Source organism: Nicotiana tabacum, chromosome 6, assembly GCF_000715075.1.
Source record: "Nicotiana tabacum cultivar K326 chromosome 6, ASM71507v2, whole genome shotgun sequence".
Lineage (NCBI taxonomy): Eukaryota > Viridiplantae > Streptophyta > Magnoliopsida > Solanales > Solanaceae > Nicotiana > Nicotiana tabacum.
The window spans coordinates 36,768,919-36,777,692 of NC_134085.1; the positions used below are offsets into that span (position 1 = coordinate 36,768,919).

The 8,774-nt window shown below is 35.5% G+C and overlaps 1 long non-coding RNA gene across 4 annotated transcripts; it reads right to left on the reverse strand.

Annotated features, from left to right (window-relative positions):
* Positions 1-308: 308 nt before the first annotated feature.
* LOC107773945 (uncharacterized) lies at positions 309-5,584 on the reverse strand. 4 transcript variants are annotated; one of them, XR_012710305.1, is made up of 3 exons: positions 4,980-5,452; positions 2,940-4,826; positions 309-515 (listed from the first exon to the last, which is right to left on the reverse strand). It is a non-coding gene; the product is annotated as an uncharacterized LOC107773945 (long non-coding RNA). The 4 variants fall into 4 exon arrangements; XR_001645396.2 differs by lacking the exon at positions 309-515 and having other exon boundaries at positions 1,326-4,667; positions 4,765-4,826; positions 4,980-5,458; XR_001645397.2 differs by lacking the exon at positions 309-515 and having other exon boundaries at positions 1,326-4,826; positions 5,283-5,584.
* Positions 5,585-8,774: the final 3,190 nt, after the last annotated feature.

An 8,774-nucleotide genomic window follows, 5' to 3' on the forward strand; every position in this document is an offset into this window, starting at 1 on the left:
CAGCCAAAAAATCACTTATTTTGGACCAGAGGGAGTAGTTTATTAAACTAGACAAGTTAAATTCAATGTTCATGCTTACATTAAATTTCTATACCTGCAAATCTGGAATTGTAAGAAACCCTCACCCGACCCGATGTTCTAATATTGTGCCGTCAATTCCTGATAGAAGCTCTTCTATCTATTTTACTAGACAGTGATGGCCAGCACAGGCCCAATAATATAAACTCTGAAACTTTTATTTTTGATTAAATCTCTTTTAACATAAAATTGCATATAATAAGAATTGATGCAAGTAAATAACTATCAAATTGGATAAAGAGGACATTGCATATTAACTATTGGACGTTATTTATTTACATACATAGAGGAACAAATATATATCCCTCCTTGAATGTTGCCTTGCAAGGTGACATATTCTTTAAATCCATGGATAATATTTACATATTGACTAAAAGTGATACATTTACAATGTTGTAATTAGTCTTCTTCGCAGTCCTTAATATATATAATGGCACCTATAGAAGCAGAAAGCGATGATCAAATGTCAATATTCAATATAAGGGGACTAACTTATTTCCCAGGTAAATGAAAAAGGAAAGCAGAAGAAAAGGAAAAAAGGGACTATCATTGATTTAGAAAATCATTCAAAAGAGTTTGAGGTATGTGCAACGTAACCCACTACCTCAAGGGGAAGAATGAACGAACATATAAATAGAACAAAGGGTGCAAGGATACATAAGTGCCCTCTAACATTTTATTTTTTTCTTGAGAAGAGAAGTGCCCTCTAACATTAACAAAAGAAAAATAAACATGATGGATCTTGAAGGAGGACGGTACACTTCAATTTTTTCTTACTTGTAATTCGTGATAAAAATCATAAAGTGGTTCATTTATAAACACGTGTTTATTTAAAAAGTCATATATATGAATAAAAATTAGTCTTGAATTATAATAATAATAATAATAAAAGAATAATGAGACAGAAAATTATTTTCGCGTGAATTTAGAAGGTATTTTGGCTCAGATGGAGTCAGCAAATGGATAGTTTTTTAAATTTGGAATGGACAGTTTTTTTAATTTTAAAATTGAAGAACCTGTAGCAACTAAGGGCAAATATACCAAAAAGCACCTAAACCAAGAAGATTAATTTTAACCATAGCATGCTAGTACAGTGGGACGAGTCACACCATAAGTACTATCAAATATGAAAGCTGCTATTTTAAAGTGCAGCATTTTTCATGAAAAGTTCAGAAAAAAAAAACAGAGGATTAAAAAGCTACAGTTCAGCAAATTACTTTTGCTCAAGGCAACAATAACATTGGCAGTTGCTTAAAGTGTGATTGGAACCTTTAAAAATACTGAACATTGTACTTACAAGTTCCTGCTAACTATCCATACACTTATTTGCTTAGGTTCTTCATTAAAAAGGTCAACAAAATATCGTGCCCAGAAATATTATAATCACTAAAAGATGGAGCATTTTATAATACATAGTAGAAGGTTGTGTTAGAAAATAAAATCAAGTGAAGCATTATAACTTTATCAATACAAAATGTCCGTGTAGCTCAATTTCTAACATGTGGAAGGTCCCTATCTGCCGTATAATATATGCACATTCTACTACAACATCAAAGCAATTTAGCCCAACTTTGAAGTTGAAATTTCTAAACTAACGTGCTACCACTGTACTCACTTTGAGCTTATAAAACTCTTAACAAGTTAAGGAAATAATAGAGGAGAAAGTTTGTTCATGCTTTGCTTAAACTAAAATATAGGAAGGAAAAAAATCATAATAGAAGTAATAACTATTAATCTTAAGAAGTTCTATCATGCTTTTTTAAACCACAACATGAGAAAAAGAAAATCACAAGTTCGAAATCAGAACTCTTATTATATCAACTCAAATAATTCTATATACAGTCATAATTAGCTTAAATGACCACAACCTTTCATGGCTTAAAGGCAAAAGAGAGTGAACAAAAAGATTAAAGTTTGAGGAATCATCTTTTTATTTTTTCCTTCTTAGTTTTGTTCTCTCAATCACTAAATAAATCACTAATTCTCAAAAGAACTAAAGTTTTCTTTATTATTCAGATTCAGAATTCCAAAATATAGAAAGTTAGCTTTTATAATCTTCCTTCTAATATTTTTTCTTTCCTCTTTGACTTCAAAAATGGTAGTAAGCATTAGTAAGTACTGAGACAGAAAAGATAACTTTGGCTAACTCAGTACACTAATCCAGCCTTACCTATTTATCAAAATCACAATTTTAAGTCGTCCCCTGATTTAAAAAACTCGGTAAATTGAAATTTAGCATGGTAGAAAAATCTCCAGTATTTATAAGTAAATTTTGACTGCTATAGAATGACACATTTGAAGTCCAAAAGGCAAGCATTCTTTAAACATCAATGGGTTTTAAACATTTTACTTTTATTTAACACTACTCTCAGCGCACATTACTTTTATAACTCGGTATTTTGCAAAAACTAATTGCATTGCAAATAATTCACAGTAAATTACTTATGGTGTCGATATCTTGCTACTAACTCTTTATGGCTAATGCTATATGAAGTTAGCCAATTGTGACCCATAAAATCTCTTAGAGAACATGCTATGACTCATAAACTTGCTTTACTTAACGAGCTTCTCATTGCTTTGGTTACAAAATTTTCTTGGTGCATGACTTCGTACTTTCTCTTTTTTTTTTTCTCTTAGCAAGTACATCTCAAGGTACTTCTTTATTGATTTTCCCATTGGTAGCTTATCATCTTTGTCATGTATATCCATGAAAAATTCGACCTAGATAGTAAGCTGAAGTAGTTCAGAGCTGCAGGAGTTTGTTAACATTCCCAAAGAGTAATTTTTCTAGCATTGTTATACGCTATACAAGATAAAAGAGTTTTAGGGATGGATTTACAAAAAAATAATAATTTAAGTACCGGTTGAATGACTTGATGCGAGAGCAGCATGAGGAGATGTCACTTTCAGGAGGCCCCATTGGGATTCTTACCTGTTTGATGAAAGTCTTGCTTTCAAACAAAGACATTAGATGATATCTAACAAACAATAAAGTATTGATTCCTCTAAAGATTGTAAAAGAAAGTCATAAAAATTTAGCAAATCAGACACGATTGTATACAGTTAACTCAAGGAGCTTCTTCGAGAACAAAGAGGACCAAGAATATCTTTGAAGTATCTGAAAGTCTTTATACTGGATTCAAATTTTCAGTTTCCACTTTAAATTGATTCGTGAAGATCAGTTTCTTTCATTCGTGAATAAGAAATGAAAGGCTAAAAGCCAAATAATTACCACGAAAATTCCTCAAGTTTCTCTCTATAATTATATCTCTCATCCTCTGGCTGATAAAATTACACGCGCTAAAAGTGTCAGACATTCGTTGATAATTCCCTATTTTCTCTCTTACCTTCGGAGGATGGAAAAGACCAGGGATGCATAAAAAATTAAATGTGGTCGTTGGCCGAACCAGTATTATACCAACATATAGAAATAATAGTAAAAAGCAATTAGCAGCACATAGCTTTACTGCACACCAAATGACTCGAACAGCAAAGCAAAGAGGCTAAAGCTTTCTTCCCGATTATCTAGAGAGACATGTCCATTGAGCAATCAATCTTGGTCCTTTCTGACTTTTTCCGCTGCATAATGTTTCTCACAAATTGAACAACACTCCAACTTACTCTATAGCAGCAAAAACAAACCTACAAAATCAACTAAGCTAAAATCAAAGTAAGTAGAACTTGGATTGAGCACAAAGAGAAGAAATCTCATATCTACGATGAAAGAGAGAGGAGCAAACTTAGGAAGGCGATAAGAATGAGGAGACTGTGAGGTGGGTGCAGGAGTAGAAGCCACGTAGGTATTCTTTATAAGCGAACTAAAAATCAGCTTCTTTATAATAAAAAATTTCAAATTAAAAACGACAGAGCTTCTGAAGATGAAAAGCTTTGATCAACCACCTACTTCAAATCAATGCTAACATGTGTCTAAATGCGATATAGGATCAGTAAATTACTAAAGATCCATTAAAACATTGAAATAAATTATCAACTTTCTCATACTATCAGTAGATACAACCATTGATGGCAACGCCATAATATTGTCGTCCTACACCCCCTCCCACAATAATGAAAATGCGAATTTATGTTGTCAAATCTTCAGCTATAACCTACAGTAGTACATAAATCAAATAAATAACTTTGTGTGTTGCTAGTCAGATCCGATAAATGATTTTAAAAGATTGACTCGTCAAGAAGTTGGGACTCTATAGAATACTTAGAGCCCAATTGACTATACTATCCACTTAATGATTTCTGACATGAATTTGAACTACTTCAGGGGTAGAACTTGAATTAATGATAGCCTTTGAATTTAGCAGTCCTTATATATCGTATTAACAATTAAAATATGGTCGAAGAAAAAATCTCTATTTGATAAGCTTTCTTCCTAAACTTATGAATTTAATAGGACCACCCCCAAGAACAAAAGACGCGGAGACAGAGTTAAAACTTATAGCAGCAATGAGCGGGAGAAAAATCTAAGTACAAAAGAGAAAAAATTTATCACATCGTTGAAGTTTTATATCTGTTGAAATAAAGGCAGCAAATGCTTACAGGCTACAGCAAACAATAATCCTTCTTTCAAAATCCTATGCAGAACGAAGACCAAGAATGAGAAATTGATGATAGGGGTAGGGTTACAGCATAAAAAGAAAAATAAACAGGAATCAAACTGAAGAAGACTACCTGAGTTAAAACCTAATAATTGAAGCCTTTCTGCAGATGGTGCAAAAACTTGAATCTCGTTCCTGTTATTCAGACACAGATAAACAAAATCAGTAATAGTTTACCGTGAGAGAGCAATGAAAGAGCAGAAGAGGGGAGATGAAATTGAAGAAAGGAACATTGGAAGAGAACTAAAGAAGATAAAGAACTCCAGACTAAGCAATGTGAGGTTTTACCCAAAAAAAATTTCTTCTTAATTAGGCTTATCAACCAGATCAGTGTCAGTATCGGACTGAGATAGAGAAGCATTTAGGCTTTACAAAAGAGAAGATCAACAATGGGAAATTGTTGCAAGTGGATGAAGCTTCTAATGGGTGGAAAGAGAGATAAAGCGAGATACAATGAAGTTTGAGGTTGAAGATGAATGGATTCTACAGCCATTGGATAGCAAAACTAAAAAGGGCGGGGAAAACCCAAAAAGAAAAGAATTAAGGAAAAAGAAGAAGATATGTGCAGAATTAGTTGAAGAAGAAACATACTTGCAGCAAGAACACAAACAGATCTGGAGAGCAAGAACACAAATAGGAAGAAGACGGTGGAAACAAAAGGTGTACTCTCTGAATTGTAAATACCAAAAAAAATATAGGAAAAAGTTAAGTTGTCAAACAGCTGTAATGATATCAAATACACGTAAAGGTATTGGAAAAAGTGAAGTTGTCAGACAGCTATAATGAAATCAAATACACTTAGGGTTTGCGGAAATATTTTAGCGACACGTATATAAGGAGATATCTGAAAAGACTAAAATGCCCTCAAATAAAAGTTACTAATGACCTTAAGCAGCCATGTCGAAAAACTTCTTCTTCTATAATATAGAAATTTATGTTCTTAAACTAAGAAACCAATTTGCCTTATTGCTTAAGTCTCTAGGTCACCTCACGTGGCCAATAAGAAAAGTGATGGGCCTGCTCCCTTCTAAACCTTTTCAAATAATAACCAAAATTTGTAATATAACATAGGGATTTTTACCTAGTTATACTATAGTAGAAACATATTTATTATCTTTATTTAGGTTCCTTGTTAATTACTTTATACAACTATATTTACTAGTTTTATACAAAATTATAAAAAAGAGGAAATGCAATATACCTTAAATATAGCATATCAGTTACACATAATCCCCTACATTTAAAAATCTCTTTCTCAAGACCCTAAAACCGACCCGGTCGTGATGACACCTATCGTGAAACTGGACCAGCCGACACAACCCTCGAATTAACCATTTAATCAATAACAATCATTTTTAAGTCTTTAATTGATCAGATATCTCATAATGTAAGTCTAAATGAACAGTGCGGAATAAATACACAAGCCCGACATCGGGGTGTCACAAGTCACGAGTATCTATTAAGGTCTGAATACAACAAAGAGTCTAAAAATATACTAAATACAATCTCAGGAAGAAAAGAGTGAGAAAAGCAGTGCTACGAACATCGGGCAACTACCTCGCTAACTCCGATGACTTTGCCACTGAGCAATCAACACCCACTACTGGATTCAGAAATGTCTAAATCTGCACACAAAGTGCAGGGAGTACTGTGACTATGCCAACCCAGTAAGTAATAAAAGTAAATGAAAGTTTAGCAGTAAGAAAACACGTAAACCACGTCATAACACTACAACAAATGTAGATCATTTTACAAAGCAGTACACGAATCATTTACTTCGTAAATCAAGCTCAGTTTCAGTAAAAAAACTTTTTAAAACAACTTTCAATATTTTCAAACGAGTAATAAAACAGTGAGTATAAAAGATAGAAAATGTAAAAAGCCCATCGGGCAAAACATGTACCATAAACCGCCCCTCGGACATAATATGAACAGAATCAGCCCCTCGGGCTACCTCACAATCACTCGTAACCAGCCCCTCAGGCATAACATGAATCAAGTACCGCCCGTTGGGAAAACATGGATCAAGAACAGCCCCTCGAGAAACAACATGAAACAACAACAGGCCTGTCACACCTCCTTTTTACGCACCCGAGAGGGGGCAGGGGAGTTTTTCCAATTAAAGAACAATCGAAAGGGGATTTATTTATTTATTTCAGAGTCGCCACTTGGGAGATTTAGGGTGTCCCAAGTCACCAATTTTAATCCCGAATCGAGGAAAAGAATGACTCCATATTACAGTCTGCGTACCAGAAATCTAGATAAGGAATTCTGTTAACTCGGGAGAAGGTGTTAGGCATTTCCGAGTTCCGTGGTTCTAGCACGGTCGCTCAACTGTTATATTCGGCTTGATTATCTAATTTTATACAAATGTGAACTTATGTGCAAATTTTATCTTTTAACCGCTTTTATCATTCACTGTTATTTTGATAGGACTTGCAACGTCGTGAAAACATATCTTGAACCACGTTACATCAATGCACCTGTGGTTATTGACATATCTCGACTCGGTTGAGATTTGGATTTGGGTCACATAAATATGCACCCGAATTTAGGGAGATAACATTATTAAAAGCGTGCCTAACGCAACTAGCGTATTGTTATTTTGGGGAAAGCCATAAAATTAGCTAAACGGACTGTCCCGAATCTAAGTGTTTTAATACATATACATTTAGAGGGCCCCGCAGCTTGTGCATTTTAGTTCGTCGAGGCTCGTCTCATTCATCATTTAAAACAGAATTTGCAACGTCATGGAAATGCATCTCAGACCACGTCACAATCAATGTACCCGTGATTAGAGACACATTTCGATTCCATTGAGATTTGGATTTAGGTCACATAAATGTGCACCCGAGTTTAAGGAAATTAAATTATTAAAGGCGCGCCCAAAGCAACTAGCGCATTATTAGTTTGGGTAGGGCCGTGAAATTCGCTAAACGGCCCGACCCGGAATCTAAGTATTTAATACATATATTATGTGAGGGCCCCGCAATCTATACACTTATTTGGCGAAGCTAGTCTCGTTTTTTATTTATTTATTTCTTTTTTTTCTCTTTTTTTTTAGAAAAAGGACAAGGCTAAAATGACTACATTTCTTTGCTACTTCGCGAGGTCATGGGTTGTCGATTAAACTTATTTGATGAAACGAGTATTTTTTCCGCGGGATTAAATTACTACTATGATTTTAACATTACTACTGCATGTACAAACAACTATTAAGACAAACATTTAGATAACAATAATCTGAGCATGAAGAAATAAAATGCCGAATAACTACTTAACATGACGGAACAAAGGAAATGCATTCACGACCAAATTTCAATATCATAATGAGTTAATTAACAAGAAATAGTGATTTACAAACATCATATGAATATGTCTCGCTCATTTGCATACTATTCGCATGAACTAGGATTGTATTTCAACAAAACACATGTACATATTACTAAACAACAAATATGAAGGACACGGACAGAGATGACCTACTTGATATTATCGTCCGATGCGTTGGACCTGCGACGAAACCTCGGACAATAACCTTGACGTACCGGACCTCGACGAACCAAAGGCGACCTCAACGGACTGCACGACGACAGTGAAAGAACAGCGATAACACGGGCTGGTTGGTTGTCGTGTTTGGATAGTACAGCTGGAGCAGTGGTGTTTGGACGGTGTTCAGTGGTCGTTTGATCCACTGCTGAGCGTGAGGAAACGACGGGGAGACTGGTGGTGGCGTGAAGTCGAGCTGGAGGTTTGGTGGTGTACGCCGGTGGTCGACGAGGCTGGGTAGCAGGTGGTCGTGAGCTGGTGGACGGAGCAGCTGTGGGCTAGTAGTTTGGGCAGTGGGGTTCGTTTATGGGGGTTTCACGTTGGGGACGACGATGGAGGGAGTTGGTCTGGTTGCGACGAGGGGGGGTTGCAGATAGGTTTTGGGCCATATGGTTTGGTTGATGGGTTGACGATGGTAGAGCTGGGGAGTTGCGACGAGGGGGGTGGTGGGGAAGGTGACAGAGTGGTGTTGGTGAAGCTGGATGGGTAACAATGGCGGTTTGTTGACGGTGGTGATGGAGGAGGCGGAAAGAG